Source organism: Gopherus evgoodei, chromosome 5, assembly GCF_007399415.2.
Source record: "Gopherus evgoodei ecotype Sinaloan lineage chromosome 5, rGopEvg1_v1.p, whole genome shotgun sequence".
In the NCBI taxonomy this organism is placed as follows: domain Eukaryota; kingdom Metazoa; phylum Chordata; order Testudines; family Testudinidae; genus Gopherus; species Gopherus evgoodei.
Genome location: NC_044326.1, coordinates 88927276 through 88946678, shown reverse-complemented (window position 1 = coordinate 88946678; position 19403 = coordinate 88927276).

Here is a 19403-nt window from a genome sequence, read left to right as displayed (position 1 = left end):
GATCTGAAAAAACGGGAGGAGTACTATTGATTATAGTGATTCCAACTGAGCCCTAAAAAACAGCTGTTTCCACATTCCATCTGCACTACCACCACGCAAATATGGGCCTGAATGTCACCTTCTGCTACACCAAAATAGGCACAAGGATTTTCTGAAATATCTCAGAGTGGTTCTAGATCATAGTGTGGCATACCATCAACATCTGATGGAGACCATGGCCAAAACAAAGACTAAGAACAATATCTCCTACAAACTAGCTGGGACCAGTTGGAGAGCAGATGCTCACATCTTGCGGAAAGCCACCTTAGCCCTCATCTTCTCAGCAGCTGAATATTGTATACCAGTATGGGCAAGTATCGTGCATACAAACTTGATGACATGCAATTGAACACTGCTGTGAGAATTGTCACAGAAGTGCTGAAGTCAACAACAATCATTTGGTTCTCCATATTCATGCATATCTTATCACCATCCTTCTGAAGAGAAGCAGCAATAATATGTGACTAGACTATGCGGTGATGAACCCAGACTTAACTATCTATGGAGATCTCTAGCCCCCTGCACCCCAAGATACCACTTTACGTGCAGAAATCCCTTCTGATTAGCAATCAAAGCTCTGAAAACCTCGGGACTATCACCAAAAGACAAGCGGAGAAGGCTGTGGGAAAACCTGATTATAATCCTACAGAGTAACCACTTGCTTCACCATGCCATGTAAGATATGAATCACAGTGAACTACATCAGAATCTCACACAGATGTTGCAATTACCTACCACATAAATGGAAAATGAAGGACAGTCTGATATGTAAATATGAAAAAGACATCCAACCAAGGAACATTTAGTGAAATTCTGCCCTCTTAAGATCCTTCTCCAGAGGGACCGCTTTGATTCATTCCATGTCACCAGAAGCCATACAGTGGATGACAAAATTGGAAGTTAACCTTTAATATTGCTTTTCAAGTAGCCATACAAAAGAATAAGATGACAGTGTGCATTAGCTGTTTCCACTGTCCATGTCTACATGCAGCTGGCATAATCTCTTTAGCAAGGCCACTGCCTTCTCTGGGTGACAGATCACTGCCAAAATATCCTTCTTCATTTTTCACGCCTTCTCTGCCTCCTGGTTCTGAAATGAGAATTGCATTAATGCCAACAGTTGGAGTATGTCTTTGCCCAGAGCTGGATCCATATCATGGCATCAGTTGGAATGAAGGACATGGACAGAAATCTAGCGTGTGCCAAGCCAGAAGTGGGTGAGCTGAAAGCACCTATGCACTGGAGCTCCGGAAGGACAGATAACTTCTCCCACAACACACTACAAAAGAATTCACAGAACAGCACGGCTTACCGCAGCATTAAGAACCATGGAATATGCCCCCAGAAGCTGTAGTGCCTCACACAAATGAGTAAAAGCACCAGTGTGGACACAGCAACTTGAGAATGGCTCAGGTATGGCATGCTATGTGGACATTCAGAGCTGGGCTAGGCTAATCTGGGTGCTGATCATCTATATAGTTCTGCAGTAAAGACATACCCTCTGAACTATGCATCTGATTGCTAAGCAAGGGCCAAGGGATGCAAAAGAGCCATCATTGTGCATAATTTTACAGAAATGTTTCATGATCTTCTGTGTAGGGGATGTTAGCTTACAGGAGACCACATAGCTTGAAACCACACTGGTTGCTGTTTGGGTGCATTAATCTCCATTATCCACATAACAAGCTTCATGTGAACATGGTGGCTGTGAAATTCCTAACTGAGAAAAACACTCTCTGCTAAGAATCTCCCCCAACCCCAGTGCCCAGGGCTTTAATTCACATACTGTATTAGTGGAAGTCTGTGTGCCTGGCTACCTGTATAGGGCATAGACGTTCTCTAATTCCATCATTATAAAGCCAGGTAGATGCCTACAGGTCCCTTTTCTCTACAAAGCTCTCAGCCTCACATAGATTTCTCGGAACATTCCTCAGAATCTCAGACAAAGAATCCAGCTACCACTACTGCCAAAATGACCCTATCAGATGTAGAAAGCATCCACATCTAGCAATGGCTGCATAGGGAGACTTTCTTCTTTGCCATGACCTTGGTCTAGAGAGAAGGCTCCCTGATCCCTGAGGAAAGAGACTACAATACAGAGGACAAATTGTCCAACGTTGAAGGAATGTCCTCCAGCTGCCAGTGAAAACTCCCATTACTCTCATTGGTACTGGAGAACACTTAGCCTGTCCTACAGCACTAGAAACTTGAGTATAGGCAGTCCCACTGCAGAATACTTGTGTGATAGCTATTCAACAGACAAGGAACCCATTTTCTCTCCTGTGGATTTCCACAGTCAGATGCAAAGGCTCTTTTAAGACTCACCACATTTCTCCTGGAAGGAGCTACTTCTCAAATACTCTTGGCTCCTGGGGTTCACTATTACAGTACCCTGCCTCCTAGACTACTCACAGTAGCCACAACACACTATATTTCCCAGAGCTCAGCATCATCATGACTGTTCCCCTTACTAAATACCTTGCACTTATACCAAAGCACAGGTATGAGGAGGCACTTTTCCCTTACTTCCCTGTTAAATTATACTGTAATCTGGACACAAGCTCTCTCCTTTCCCATTTGTCATCTCTTAATTCAATGGAGACATGTGCCTCTGAATGTATAGAAGTGGCACATATACTGTATGAACTGGAATAAGGAGGCACCAGAACAGCACAGAGTGGCTTTAGACAAAGCAAGTGTAGAAGTGCACAAAGCATAGATAGGCATTAAGCTCTGCACTCAGAGACTGTTGTTGGATCTGTGCCAAAAAATCGGTTACAGGTAAATATTATCTTCTTAGGAACTATTAGAATTTGTTCCTGCTTTGATCTCCCTCATGATCATGACCATAGCACAGATTCTACTTTTGCTCTATTCTGTAGAGATTAGGGTGGATAAAAATCAATTTTTTTTTTAAAAAAAATTTAAAAATCAGATTTTTTAATTTGAATTGGATTTTTTTGATAAAATGCTTTTCAAAGGAAAAAAACCTATCTAAAGATAGCTTTAATTAAGATACATTATAGCGCAAAGGTATCTCATAATGGAACAGGGTGTCATAAACAGATAGCTAAGGGTTAATGTCTCTTTCACCTATAAAAGGGTTAACAAGCAGTGACTTAAAACACCTGACCAGAGGACCAATCAGAAAACAAGATTTTTTCAAAACTGGGTGGAGGGAAGTTTGGGTGTAAGTTCTTTGTTCTTTGTCTTGTGTCTGTGCCCTCTCGGCTCTGAGAGTGATCTTTCTGTCTCCTGCCTTTCTAATCTTCTGCTTTCAAGTTGTAAGTACAAAGATAGTAAGACAATATGTTTATATTGGGGGTTTTTTTGTATTTACATATGTGTAGTTGCTGGAATGTTTTGAATTGTATTCTTTTTGGATAAGGCTGTTTATTCACTTTTTTTTCTTAAGCAATTGACCCTGTATATTTTCACCTTATACAGAGACTATTTTTAATGTATTTTTCTTTCTTTTTATAAAGCTTTCTTTTTAAGACCTGTTGGAGTTTTTCTTTAGTGGGGACTCCAGGGAATTGAGTCTGCAGCTCACCAGGGAATTGGTGGGAGGATGAAGTCAGGGGGAAAATCTCTTTGTGTTAGATTTACTAAGCCTGACTTTGCATACCCTCTGGGTGAGGGGGGAAAAGAGATTATCTCTCCCGGTACTTGTGTTTCCAGGACTGGAAATAGGGAGGGTGGAGTCCCTCTGTTTAGATTCACGGAGCTTGCTTCTGTATATCTCTCCAGGAACCCAGGGAGGGAACACCTGGAGGGGAGGAGGGGGAAGGGAAATTGTTTATTCCTCTTTGTTGTAAGACTCAAGGAATCTGAGGCTGGGGGTCCCCCAGGGAAGGTTTTGGGGAGACCACAGTGAGCTAGGCACTGTATAAATCCCTGGCTGGTGGCAGCATTGTCAGGTCCAAGCTGATAACTAAGCTTGGAGGTTTTCATGCTAACACCCATATTTTGGATGCTAAGGTCCAGATCTGGGAAAAAATTTTATGACATGGTAGCACAGCGGTGTGGATAGATATAAGAATCCAGAAGCCAGTAGAAATATTATGTTCTTTTTCTCTGCTAAGGCTTTTAAGCAGAGAGAAACAGTTTGGTTTTAAAAGGAACCAGAGAGAATTTTTTTTTCTGCTCTCTTTTGCAGTTTTTGGCTTGCATATTAAGCAAGGAACCATTAAGGAACTATTAAGGGTCTTTTGTGAGAAAATAGCACTCCCATTGAGAGTCAAGTATCCAGCACAATACACATGCAAATAAAGTGGTTTTTCTGGTTTACTTTACATTTAAAAGATTAGTTAGAGGAAGAAAGGGAAAAAGGCACTGTTGCTAGGCAGACCCCAGGAGACAACAGAGCCAGCAGTTTAGACAAAAAAACCAGAGGGCACCCCAACACAAGAAAACAGGAACCATGCCTTCCAAGACAAAAATGGAGGCCAAGGTACAAATCAAAGACGCAGAGCACAAGCGAGATCTGGAAAAAAAAATACAGGAACTAGAAATAAAACAAAAAGAGATGGAGTTGAGAGAAAGAGAAAGAGAGGCAGCCTACAAAAGAGAGCAAGCAGCCAAAGATGCAGACCACCAAAAACAGCTGGAACTCCAGAGGGAAGCCCACCGGCATGCCCTGGAATTAGAAAAGGCTAAGCATGCTCCAGCCAATCCTAACAACCCTTTACCAATTATGGTTCCACATCCCAAGAAATTTCCCACCTACAAGGCAGGTGATGACACTGAGGCCTTCTCAGAAAATTTTGAAAGGGCCTGTCTTGGGTACAGCATCTCTGAAGACCAGTACATGGTAGAATTGAGGCCACAGCTCAGTGGACCTTTAGCAGAGGTGGCAGCTGAAATGCCTAAGGAGAAAATGAACGACTATAAACTTTTTCAAACCAAGGCCAGATACAGAATGGGGATAACCCCGGATCATGCCCGTCGGCGTTTCAGAACCCAAAAGTGGAAACCAGATGTGTCATTTCCCAAACACGCCTACTACGTTGGAAAGAATTATGAGGCCTGGATATCAGGACACAATGTTAAATCCTTGGAAGAACTGCACCTCCTCATACAAATGGAACAGTTCTTGGATGGTGTTCCTGAGGACATAACACGGTACATACAAGATGGAAAACCCAAAAATCTCACCGAGGCGGGGGAGATTGGAGCCAGATGGATGGAAGTGGCAGAAAGCAAGAAAGCTACTGTCAAGGGAAACGAATACCCCAGAGGGCACACCGACAATAAACCCTACAACCGAGGGCAGCCAAAGAGCCCACCTACAACCCAAGGAAAGCCACAGACACCCTATTCTTCCACTTCACCAATATCCAGTAACCCACTTCGACCCAGTGACCAGTCAGCTGGAAGATGCTTTAAGTGTAATGAACTGGGACATATCAAGGCCAACTGCCCAAAGAACGCCAACCGAGTGCAGTTCATTACACCACCATCACACCAAAGATCCCCAGGCCCAGATGCCTCTCAAATACCCTTGGAGCGAAGGGAAACTTTGAGAGTGGACAAAAAGAAGGCTACCGCGTGGAGAGACATGGGGGCACAAGTGTCAGCTATCCACCAATCCTTTGTAGACCCCAAATTCATCAACCCAAAGGCCCAAGTGACAATTTACCCCTTTATGTCACAAGCTGTAGACTTGCCTACAGCTAAACTGCCTGTCCAGTACAAAGGCTGGTCAGGAATGTGGACTTTTGCAGTCTATGACAATTATTCCATCCCCATGCTACTGGGGGAAGACTTGGCCAACCAGGTGAAGCGGGCCAAGAGAGTGGGAATGGTTACATGTAGCCAAACCAGGCAAGCTTCCAGACCCATTCCTGTTCCTGAGCCGTCCACAGGGACCCCGTCTGTGTTACCAGAAACCCAGACAGAGGTAGTGGACCCGGATTCCATGCCTACCACTGAAACAGCCACAGCACCTCCAGTCCCAGGCCCGGAACTGGAACAGCAACCAGCACCAGCAATTGCAACCACATCTTCAAACTCAACGCTAGAGGGCGCCAGTGAGCCAGAACTGGCAGAAGCAACAGACAGCCATACCCAAAAGCCTCAGCCAGAGGCTGAAATACCTTCAGGTGCACCAGCAGAGAGCAGTTCACCAGCAACAGAAACAACCTCATCACCTACATCGCTTCCAGAGGGACCAATCCCAAGTCCACAGTCTGAGGAAGAACTGGTGACCCCAGCCTCAAGAGAACAGTTCCAGACAGAGCAGGAAGCAGATGACAGTCTGCAGAAAGCTTGGGTGGTGGTACAGAGCACCCCACCGCCTCTCAGCTCTTCTCACCAATCCCGGTTTGTTATAGACCAAGGACTTTTATACAAGGAGAGTCTTTCTGGTGGACACCGGGAAGAATGGCAGCCACAAAAACAGTTGGTGGTTCCAACTAAGTACCGGGGGAAGCTCTTAAGCTTAGCCCATGATCATCCCAGTGGCCATGCTGGGGTGAACAGAACCAAAGACAGATTGGGGAAGTCTTTCCACTGGGAGGGGATGGGCAAGGACGTTGCCAAGTATGTCCGGTCTTGTGAGGTATGCCAAAGAGTGGGAAAGCCCCAAGACCAGGCCAAGGCCCCTCTCCAGCCACTCCCAATAATTGAGGTCCCATTTCAGCGAGTAGCTGTGGATATTCTGGGTCCTTTCCCAAAAAAGACACCCAGAGGAAAGCAGTACGTACTGACTTTCGTGGACTTTGCTACCCGATGGCCGGAAGCAGTAGCTCTAGGCAACACCAGGGCTAACGCTGTGTGTCAGGCCCTAACAGACATTTTTGCCAGGGTAGGTTGGCCCTCCGACATCCTTACAGATTCAGGATCTAATTTCCTGGCAGGGACCATGGAAAAACTGTGGGAAACTCATGGGGTGAACCACTTGGTTGCCATCCCGTACCACCATCAAACCAATGGCCTAGTGGAAAGGTTTAATGGAACTTTGGGGGCCATGATATGTAAATTTGTCAACGAACACTCCAATAATTGGGACCTAGTGTTGCAGCAGTTGCTGTTTGCCTACAGGGCTGTACCATATCCCAGTTTAGGGTTTTTACCATTTGAACTTGTGTATGGCCACAAGGTTAAGGGGCCATTACAGTTGGTGAAGCAGCAATGGGAGGGGTTTACGCCTTCTCCAGGAACTAACATTCTGGACTTTGTAAGCAACCTATAAAGCACCCTCCGACACTCTTTAGCCCTTGCTAAAGAAAACCTAAAGGATGCTCAGGAAGAGCAAAAGGCCTGGTCTGACAAACATACCAGAGAGCGTTCCTTCAAGGTAGGAGACCAGGTTATGGTCTTGAAGGCGCAACAGGCCAATAAGATGGAAGCATCATGGGAAGGGCCATTCACAGTCCAAGAGCACCTGGGAACTGTGAACTACCTCATAGCATTTCCCAATTCCTCACTAAAGCCCAGAGTGTACCATGTTAATTCTCTCAAGCCTTTCTATTCCAGAGACTTACAGGTTTGTCAGTTTACAGTCCAGGGAGATGATGCTGACTGGCCTGAAGGTGTCTACTACGACGGGAAAAAAGACGGTGGTGTGGAAGAGGTGAACCTCTCAACCACCCTGGAACGTCTGCAGTGGCAACAAATCAAGGAGCTATGCACTGTTCTCAGCCACCCCAGGACGGACTGAACGGCATACCACTCCATTGACACAGGTAATGCTCACCCCATTAGAACCCCACCCTACCGGGTGTCTCCTCATGCCCAAGCTGCTATAGAACGGGAGATCCAGAATATGCTACAAATGAGTATAATCCGCTCATCTACCAGTGCATGGGCATCTCCAGTGGTTCTGGTACCCAAACCAGATGGGGAAATACGCTTTTGCGTGGACTAAGCTAAATGCGGTAACTCGTCTGGATAACTATCCAATGCCACGCACAGATGAGCTATTGGAGAAGTTGGGACGTGCCCAGTTCATCTCTATAATAGACTTAACCAAGGGGTACTGGCAAGTACCGCTAGATGAACCTGCCAGGGAAAGGTCAGCATTCGTCACCCATGCGGGGGTGTATGAATTTAATGTCCTTCCTTTCAGGCTGCGAAATGCACCCGCCACCTTCCAGAGGCTGGTAGATGGTCTACTAGCAGGACTGGGCGAATATGCAGTTGCCTACCTCGATGATGTGGCCATTTTTTCTGACTCCTGGCCAGAACACCTAGAACACCTGAAAAAGGTCTTTGAGTGCATCAGGCAGGCCGGACTAACTGTTAAGGCCAAAAAGTGTCAAATAGGCCAAAACAGAGTAACTTACCTGGGACACCAGGTGGGTCGAGGAACCATAAACCCCCTACAGGCCAAGGTGGATGCTATCCAAAAGTGGCCTGTCCCAAAGTCAAAGAAACAGGTCCAATCCTTCTTAGGCTTGGCCGGGTATTACAGGCGATTTGTACCACACTACAGCCAAATCGCTGCCCCACTGACCGACCTGATCAAAAAGACCCAGCCAAATGCAGTTAAGTGGACTGATGAGTGTCAAAAGGCCTTTACCCAACTTAAGGCGACGCTCATGTCTGACCCTGTGCTCAGGGCCCCGGACTTTGACAAGCCATTCCTAGTAACCACAGATGCATCTGTGGTATAGGAGCAGTTCTCATGCAGGAAGCAACGGATCACAACTTCCATCCTGTCGTGTTTCTCAGCAAGAAACTGTCTGAGAGGGAAAGTCACTGGTCAGTAAATGAAAAGGAATGCTATGCCATTGTGTACGCCCTGGAAAAGCTATGCCCATATATTTGGGGACGGCGGTTCCAGTTACAAACTCACCATGCTGCGCTAAAGTGGCTTCATACTGCCAAGGAGAACAACAAGAAACTTCTTCGTTGGAGTTTAACTCTCCAAGATTTTGATTTTAAAATTCAACACATTTCAGGAGCTTCTAACAAAGTAGCTGATGCACTCTCTCGTGAAAGTTTCCCAGAATCCAGTAGTTGATCAGTGTTCTTAAAATGTAGAAGTCTGTTAGTTATATACTTAGTAGTATATGTAAAGGTGCATGTGTTGTATTAATCTGTTTATTTTACAGTCTAGGAAAAAATCGCCGCCAGTGAGGTTCCCCACTGTCTGCAATCTGGGAGGCGTGTCATAAACAGATAGCTAAGGGTTAATGTCTCTTTCACCTATAAAAGGGTTAACAAGCAGTGACCTAAAACACCTGACCAGAGGACCAATCAGAAAACAAGATTTTTTCAAAACTGGGTGGAGGGAAGTTTGGGTGTAAGTTCTTTGTTCTTTGTCTTGTGTCTGTGCCCTCTCGGCTCTGAGAGTGATCTTTCTGTCTCCTGCCTTTCTAATCTTCTGCTTTCAAGTTGTAAGTACAAAGATAGTAAGACAATATGTTTATATTGGGGTTTTTTTTGTATTTACATGTGTGTAGTTGCTAGAGTGTTTTGAATTGTATTCTTTTTGGATAAGGCTGTTTATTCACTTTTTTTTCTTAAGCAATTGACCCTGTATATTTTCACCTTATACAGAGACTATTTTTAATGTATTTTTCTTTCTTTTTATAAAGCTTTCTTTTTAAGACCTGTTGGAGTTTTTCTTTAGTGGGGACTCCAGGGAATTGAGTCTGCAGCTCACCAGGGAATTGGTGGGAGGACGAAGACAGGGGGAAAATCTCTTTGTGTTAGATTTACTGAGCCTGACTTTGCATACCCTCTGGGTGAGGGGGGAAAAAAGATTAGCTCTCTCGGTACTTGTGTTTCCAGGACTGGAAACAGGGAGGGTGGAGTCCCTCTGTTTAGATTCACGGAGCTTGCTTCTGTATATCTCTCCAGGAACCCAGGGAGGGAACACCTGGAGGGGAGGAGGGGGAAGGGAAATGGTTTATTCCCCTTTGTTGTGAGTCTCAAGGAATCTGAGGCTGGGGGTCCCCCAGGGAAGGTTTTGGGGAGACCACAGTGAGCTAGGCACTGTATAAATCCCTGGCTGGTGGCAGCGTTATCAGGTCCAAGCTGATAACTAAGCTTGGAGGTTTTCATGCTAACACCCATATTTTGGACGCTAAGTCCAGATCTGGGAAAAAATGTTATGACACAGGGATTATAAATTCTAATTCTATAGTATTAGACAATATATTCATGTAACGTTTAATAAAAGTTTTGTAAATGAGTTCCAATAGTTCATGGATTAGGGACCCAATTTTATGGGGTTCCAGGGGCTTCTGCATAGATTATTTACGTTAATCTTTCTATCTACCCAATGGGACTCAGTGCTCAGTCTAGAACAGTGTTTCTCAAACTGGGACTGCTGCTTGTGTAGGGAAAGCCCCTGGCAGGCCGGGCTGGTTTGTTTATCTGCCCCGTCCACAGGTCTGGCTGATCACGGCTCCCGCTGGCCATGGTTCGCTGCTTCCAGGCCAATGGGAGCTGCTGGAAGTGGTGGCCAGTACGTCCCTCGGCCTGCACCACTTCCAGCAGTCCCCATTGGCCTGGAGTGGCAAACCGTGGCCAGTGGGAGCCATGACTGGCCAGACCTGTGGATGGGACAGGTAAACAAACTGGCCCGGCCCACCAGGGGCTTTCCCTACACAAGCGGCGGCCCCAGTTTGAGAAACATTGGTCTAGAAGATATCATTAGAGTGACTTAGTTTGAAGTTCTTAAACTGTGGATTTGTGTCTCCAGAGATAACATGCTTGTTAACAACAAAAATGGTTTTAAATAAATAAATAAACAAATAATATAGAGGTGAGAAATAACAGACCTCAACCCTATTGTCCCTCTGCAAATTTGTGTACCCAGAATCAATCCTTTACCTCTCTCTGAATGTGAGAAGTTTCAAAAAGTTCAACGAATAGAAGATTGTTGGGGGCAGAAAAGATCTGGACAAGAAGAAGAAGTCTGGAGATAAATGTGAGAAGGGAGGGCCAGGCAGTAGAAACAAAACTGAAACTGTTTGAGCAGCATATTCCAGAAGTTTTGAGGTCTTTCTGAATGTAGCCTTCATTGATTTGAGATCTACCATACCGTTCTCTCACTAGAATGGAAAACTTGTAATGGCAGCAGGCTGTAAAAGAGACCCAGTTTGGGAATAAGAGCCATTCAAGACATATATGTTTGCTGCTGCTGTTTTAAAGAAAATCACACCAGCGAACTGGTGGAAGTCACTTAAGCATTTAGATTCAGAGACTGTAGAAGTGACAAACTTTTAACAGCAGTAGCTTCTGCCAGTGTAAAAAGAATATTTCTTCCTTTGGACTAATTCATTCCAAACTGAGAAATCATTTGGGACCTGAAAAAGCAAGAAAGCTTATTTTTCTTTTCTAGATTATGAACAAACAGGAAAATGAAGGTGAAGACGACTGAGTTAGCTGCAGAAGCCAATATTTTAAGTTTCTGCTGTTGATCTGGCTGACATAAACGAAATATTAAAAAAAATCAACTATTTTAGTTAAAAACAATTTTAACAAAAACAAACTTGATTATGAAAAACTTGAATGTTTAACTAAATTCAAAAATTCATATGCTTGTTTTGTTAAAATATTATATGTTTGCTGTTGAAGAAAAAAATCCAGAATACATAACGTTGTTTTAGCTAAATAAAACAACTGAAATGTCTCTCTGGCGATGTTCTCCTCCTAATATAGCATGGCAAGAAAATCCTCCAAATATTAATGATTAACCTGTTGAGTTGGAGATAGTTCACCTCCCAATGACTTCATAAATATCTGCTTCAATTACCTTTGGTAAATGAAATAACCAAACAATCATTCATTTTCTGATAAACTGTAAAATTAATCTGAAAAGTTTTCAGAATAAATCACTTAAAGATGTATAGTGTGTACCTTCTAAAAATGAAACCTACATCTTTCTCTGAGTTGTGAAGAATATGTATTAAGGTTATAACAACCAACTAGAATGCCCTTTTATGTAGAAATCCATGATTACATCAAGTCTTCCTGACTAGTGATTTAAATCATGATTTAAATCAATTTGATTTAAATCAAATCCACCCTGGTTGAGATGCTAAGCTATGCAATGCTGTTTCTGAATTTCACTCCCCTTTGCTCCTCCCACTTCAGTGTAAAGCGAACTTGGCTGTAGACCATGCTCTGACAATCTAACTAGGACAAATATCCAATCTGTTACTGTCAAGGTTTTTTCCCCCACTTTGAACTTTAGGTTACAAAAAGTGGGGACCTGCATGAACACTTTTAAGCTTAATTACTAGCTTAAATCTGGTATGCTGCCACCAGCCAGAATGTAGTATCTGGCACACTTTCTGTTCCCCAAAACCTTCCCTGGGGAATATAGATCCAAAACCCCTTGGATCTTAAAACAAGGAGAAATTAACCATCCCTCTCCTTTTCCCCCCAGACTTTCCCCTCCCTGGGTTGCCTTGAGAGGCTTCACACCGATCCAAAATTCTTGGATCTTTAAACAAAGAGTAATTAACCATTCCCCTCCTTTTCCCCCCAGACTTTCCCCTCCCTGGGTTGCCTTGAGAGGCTTCTCACCGATCCAAACTCCTTGGATCTTAAAACAAGGAAAAATCAATCAGGTTCTTAAAAAGAAAGCTTTTAATTAAAGAAAGAAAAGGTAAAAATTATCTCTGTAAAATCAGGATGGAAAATGCTTTACAGGATATTCAGATTCATATAGACCAGAGGGACTCCCCCCCTAGCCTTAGATTCAAAGTTACAGCAAACAGAGGTAAAAGTCCTTCCAACAAAAAGACACATTTACAAGTTAAGAGAACAAACGTAAGACTAATCCACCTTGCCTGGCTATTACTTACAATTTTGGAACCTGAAAGACTAATTCAGAAAGATAGGGAAAGCTTGGGTGTACGTCTGGTCCCTCTTAGCCCCAAGAGCGAACAACGAACAATGCAAAAAGCACAAACAAAGACTTCCTTCCACCAAGATCTGAAAGTATCTTGTCCCTCTATTGGTCCTCTGGTCAAGTGTCAGCCAAGTTTACTGAGCTTCTTAACCCTTTACAGATAAAAGAGACATTAACCCTTAACCATCTGTTTATGACAGTGACATTCTGCAGTGGTTCTTGGGGTACATAGGACTGTGAGTCACCTTGTTATCACCTTGCCTCCAGTATTAGTGAGTCTCACTTTTGTTGAACTGGATGTCAGCTCCCTGACAGCCTGTTAGCACTCTCCTCTGGCTATGCCAGGCCTTACTTTGTCTTGCAGGTTAACAATAGGTACACCCCAGTCCCAGAGTCCCTTTGACATATTCCCCTGTATTGCCCAGCCCCATATCCACTGATCACTCACAGAAATACCAGGTCTGCTGTCCCCAAAGGAACAGTACAAACCAGCTTGTATGATTCAACTCAGGATCAGTACCTTACTTAATATCACAGCACTTAGACATATTTAGAATGAAAAACACAATAAATTTATTATCAAAGATTCACGATTCAAGTGATAATGAGTAAGAGTATTGGAAACAAATAGTTACATGTAAAATAAAATCATAACATGTTTTCTAGAAACCAAACTTAACTGTCTAAAGAAGTTTATCTCACTCTCAAAAGTTCTCTGCAGCTTTTCAACAAGATTGGCTGAGATCTTGTTTTCATGTACAGAAGCAAACTGCCTATTTCCTTCCTAGGTGCAGGATAAGGGGGTGTTTTCTTTGCCTTCTACACATATCCCCAAAGTTCATTGTCTGTACTCAGAGACACTATACCCCTGCCCCTCATGGCTTGTTGTTCCTGAGTGCTGCTTCTCTGTTGACTCAGCATCTCTCCAATAACTTTGTATATAAATGGGCATACATTGTGTTAGCTTATAATGTTTAATTTACATCCGACAGAGTGACTGGTGAATAAGCATCTCTTGTCTGACAGAAAACCTGTTTCTTCCCTTCTCCTGGTGACTCATGCCTTGATACAGGATCTAAGAATATATTTTCAGTATATATAGACATAGTTCCTTATACAGTTATCTGTACATTTATTTCTCAATGTTATTGATAATCAATGTGACCCTGGCTTTTATTTAAAACCTCACATGGCATTCCTTGATGAACAGAATGTGCAGACCAGAATCAGGACATTCCTGTAATCCCCTTGCCAGCTGACATTAAAGGGTTCTTGGGTCACACATTCTCAGTGTTCACTATTGGCATCTATGAAAGCAAGGAACACACTTGTTCCTCCCACTGCTGCTCTGGAATCTTTGAAAGTGACCTTATCTCTTTACAACTTTCAAAGGCCACCTTCACTTTGTAGATCTATCCCAAACAGTCATGGAAGAAGAATCTGCCTACCATGGCCCCATGACAAACTCCCCAAGAGATACTATGCATCTCAGAACTGAGATCTTGTCATGCATCAACAGTGGAACAGAAAAGACTCCCCCAGCTCCCCAGGACACAGATTGTGTCACTGAGGATGAATCCTCTGACATCTAAGAAGTCAGCTCCCATCTCCATGTTCCAGGATGTTTCTCTAGGTACTGATTCTGAAGTCCATCTTATGTAAGAAGTTCAGGTGGTGAAAACTATGAAACCCCTTGACTCAGACCATAGCTCTATGTGTTACAGTGCTGCTGAATCAATCATGCTAAGCCACATCAGTCATTCTAAATAGTAGTGCAGTAGTTCCACTCCTTAACTAACTTGAAATAGACCTTGCAACCTCCATGAATGAACAGACACAAAGGCTCTTTTAAGGGCTACCACATAATCTTGCAAAGGAGCTATGTCCATATTACCCCTCACTAATACACTCAGGGTACGTCTACACAACGGGATAATTCCGATTTTACATAAACCGGTTTTATAAAACATTGTATAAAGTCGAGTACATGCGGCCACACTAAGCACATTAATTCAGCGGTGTGCGTCCATGGTCCGAGGCTAGTGTCGATTTCCAGAGCGTTGCACTGTGGGTAGCTATTCCATAGCTATCCCATAGTTCCCACAGTCTCCCCCGCCCCTTAGAATTCTGGGTTGAGATCCCAGTGGCTGATGGGGCAAAAATCATTGTTGCGGGTGGTTCTGGGTAAATGTCATCAGTCATTCCTTCCTCCGGGAAAGCAACGGCAGACAATCATTTTGCGCTGTTTTTCCCTGGATTGCGCTGGCAGATGCCATAGCACGGCAACCATGGAGCCCGTTCAGCTTTTTTTTTTTTACAGTCACCGTATGTGTACTGGATGCTGCGGACAGAGGTGATACTCCAGCGCTACACAGTAGCATTCATTTGCTTTTGCATGATAGCAGAAATGGTTACCAGTTGTTCTGTACCGTCTGCTGCCAGGGTAATTTGGCAATGAGATGACAGTTATCTGTTCTTCTGTGCTGTCTGGTGCTATCATGGGTGCCCCTGGCTAAGATCGTCCAGGGGCGCAAAAGCAAAACTGGGAATGACTCCCTGAGTCAATCCCTCCTTTATGGTTTCTAAAAATAGAGTCAATCCTGCCTAGAATATGGGGCAAATGTACTAGAGAAGCAGTGTATCAGAGAGCACAACTGCTCCGTGTCAGATCTTGCAGAAATGATGAGCTACATGCCATTCACGGGGGGTGCTCCTGCAACAACCCCACCCGTTGCTTCCCTCCTCCCCCAACCTTCCTGGGCTACCGTGGCAGTGTCCCCTCCATTTATGTCATGAAGTTATAAAGAATGCAGGAATAAGAAACAGTGACTTGTTAGTGAGATAAAGTGAGGGGGAGGCAGCCTCTCCGTGCTATGACAGTCTAGGCAGGACATTAAGCGGTGCGGGGGAGAGGAACCCAGTATGCCGCTGCTATGATAGTCCAGACAGGACAGAATCTTTTCTTTACACAGGAAAGGGAGGGGGCTGATGGAGCTCAGCCCCCAGTGGCTACGATGAAGACAGTTACCAGCCGTTCTGTCCCATCTACTAGAAATGACCAGGAATCATTCCTATTTTTACCCAGGAGCCCCTGAGGCCAGCCAGGGGTATTCAGCAGTTATCAAGCATGTTGTACCATCTGCTACCGAGGAGGGAAGAGGAGTGGATACTGCTCTTTACTGCCGCAGCATCGCGTCTACCAGCAGCATTCAGTAGACATAGGGTGACATTAAAAAAAGTCAACAAATGATTTTTTTCCCTTTTCTTTCACGTGGTGAGGAGAAGGGGGTACATTGACGAGCTATACCCTGAACCACGCTGGACAATGTGTTTGAACCTACAGGCATTGGGAGCTCAGCCAAGAATGCAAATACTTTTCAGAGACTGCTGGGGGCTGTGGGATAGCTGGAGTCCTCAGTACCCCCTCCCTCCCTGTATGAGCGTCCACTTGAGTCTCTGGCTTCCCGTTACACTTGTCATGCAGCACTGTGTAGCCTGTAGATTTTTTTTTCAAACACTTTGGCATTTCATCTTCTGTAATGGAGCTCTGATAGAACAGATTTGTTTCCCCATACAGCGATCAGATCCAGTATCTCCCATACGGTCCATGCAGAAGCTCTTTTTGGATTTGGGACTGCATTGCCACCCGTGCTGATCAGAGCTCCATGCTGGGCAAACAGGAAATCAAAATCAAAATTTTGCGGGGCTTTTCCTGTTTACCTGGCCACTGCATCCGAGTTGAGATTGCTGTCCAGAGCAGTCACATTGGTGCACTGTGGGATACCACCCGGAGGCCAATACTGTCGATTTGCGGCCACACTAACCCTAATCCGATATGGTAATACCGATTTTAGTGCTACTCCTCTCATCGGGGAGGAGTACAGAAACCGATTTAAAGAGCCCTTTATATTGACATAAAGGGCCTTGTAGTATGGACGGGTACAGTGTTAAATCGGTTTAACGCTGCTAAAATCAGTTTAAACGCATAGTGTAGACCAGGCCTCAGTACCCAAAGTAATGTTCCTGACCTTTGCATTAACTTGAGCATAGATAACTCGAGTTAACTCTGCAGGGAAGACACAGCCAAATCTTTGTCACATGAGACATAAAGCCTCTGCTAGCTATGGTCCAGACACTGCCCCTAACTCCCTTATCCCAACCTAAACCTGTTTTATGTGTGTGCGCACGTGTGTGTGCATGCATGTGTGAGAGAGAGAGTGTGTGTTGAGGGTAAGGGAGACGTGGAAGCACCTGCTATAATTAAAATGAAATGTAGACAACAGTTTGGTTAGGAATTTAGTTTGTGGAAGCAACCTTTTCCCTCATGGAACACAGTATAAGGCAGATCAAACATTAGGTCTGGAGTCACTGATTCTCCCAGCTGGAGTTATTGCTACCAAGAATGAAGCCTTCAAGGACAGATGGGACAGTGAATATTCTCCTAAAGGTTTAGACAAAGATTCCATTAATTTGGTAACAACTAGATCTAGTAGTTGTTGGTAGGTTTACACACAGGAGGAAAGGTGTGAATCATTCCTTTCAGAAATCACTTCACTATAAGATCTATGAATAAAGAAGATACTTAGATGGAGACATAAGCTGATATGGATGGCGGATGAACTTTGAATGAACTTAAGACCAACCCACACTTTAAAGATAAAATAAAATAATATAATAATAATAATAATACATAGCCCAGGATAGGGGAAACGGTAGCAGATGCAGAACCATCTGTTTCTGGACAGTCCTAATAAAAAACATCTTCCAGTTTATTGCATAAGTTTCCCTTGCAGATAGCCTGTGACTTTGCAAAAGAATATGCTGCACCTTCTTAGTGCGCTCATGGTCCAAATCTCTTAAGGTTTCCTGATTCATGCAGTCAGCTATGACAGGAATTCTAAAAGAGCCAAAACTCAAACTGGAGGCTCTACTGCCTGGACTAGAAGGACAAGTACAAGAAATGACATGCCCAATCAGGCAATATCCACAAACCTGGTGTCCTGTTTTATCTTCTTAATTATTTTCAAAAGTCAGAGATAAATGCATTGAATAACACCTTGCTTTAGTCCCTCAGAAAAATATCACTTACGGAATCAACAACTCTTCCTCATCTGGAGCAGAACTGATGACAGTTCATGTTCACTTTTGTTGTAAATAAGTAAGCAGGACATCCATGAAAAAATGTTCCAACTTCTGCATCTATGACTTACTATTCATGTTGGACATGGATTTCACTGCATATCATCTGCAAGGCCCTTTCCTGGAAAATGTACAGCAACAGGAAAGATCTGATAATGGATGTAGCACTTCCAGAATTGAACTGCTTCTTGATGTAACAGACTGCAATGAGCTTTTCCCTGTTGTTTGATGAAATGCATGTCAGTAGTGCCATCTGTTAGAACTTGGATTATTTTCTAGCCAGTGTGCGGAAGAAAGGATTTGAAAACCAAGTGAACTGCTCTTAACCACAGAATTTTATACACAACCTGGCTTCTGTAAGCTTTCAAATTCTTTATATAATCAGGTGATTGATTTAAGCACCCCATCCTATCCCTTGAGGCATATATTATAATTACTATCAAATGTTCTTAAGGATGAGCTGTTCTGCCCTATAGTTCTTTCCATATGTGAGGGAATCCCTAATTTCCCAAGGAATGGTCACTGCAGACTAGATGTTGTCTAACTGAGATAAGTAGACTGTCCTTAACCCCTGCTGCAGGGGTTTTGTCCTGAGTCTGGCAAACAAAGTGATTTAAATGTGCAAGAAGCCATGAATCCTAGTAACCTAAAGAAAAATACTATTCTTTGTTATTTGTGTAAGCAGAGTCAGGATAAGCTCTACCCTGACATCTGGTGGAAAGAATGTCAGAGAGTGTATTTGCATAGGCACGCCTACCCTATCCCAGACTGCTGAGCGGTGGGACTGTGTGGTGACAAATGACTCACCCTCAGTTGGGTGGTACTTGCTAGACAAGGGACCTGGGTTCCAAAACCCAGTGAACTGAGAGAGGCTGGGGACAGGTATCTGTGCCTGGTGGTGCAGGTGCCTTGTGGAGCCAGAAGCACTAGTTGCACCCCCTCCTTTCTCCACTGTGGAATGTCAGAGTTGATTTTTTTTTATTCCCTGAAGAATCTAAATACAGGTTACTGAGCTGAATGCACTTTGGGCTAATGGTGCACTAGCACTGGGACTCCCCCACTAAGACCTGAGATCGCTAAGAATTGAAATCATGAAAGAGCTGAAATGACTGAGCTGAGAGCACTGAGTACTGTGCTAACTAGTGGGAAAGCCTGAAGATATACTGTGGAACAGAGCAGCTGGCGGAGTGGAGCAGTTGCGGGGGCGGCTGGTGGCAGCAGAGCGGAGTAGCTGTGGGACGAGTGAAGCTGAGCAGTTTTGCAGAGCGGCTCATAGAGCAGAGCAGCTGGTGGAGCGGAGCAGTTCCTGAGGACGGCTGGAGGAGCAGAGTGGAGCAGCTGGTAAAGCGGAGCAGTTCGTGGAGAAGACGGAAGCAGAACCCACGGAGAGGCAGGGCAGTTGGCCCCG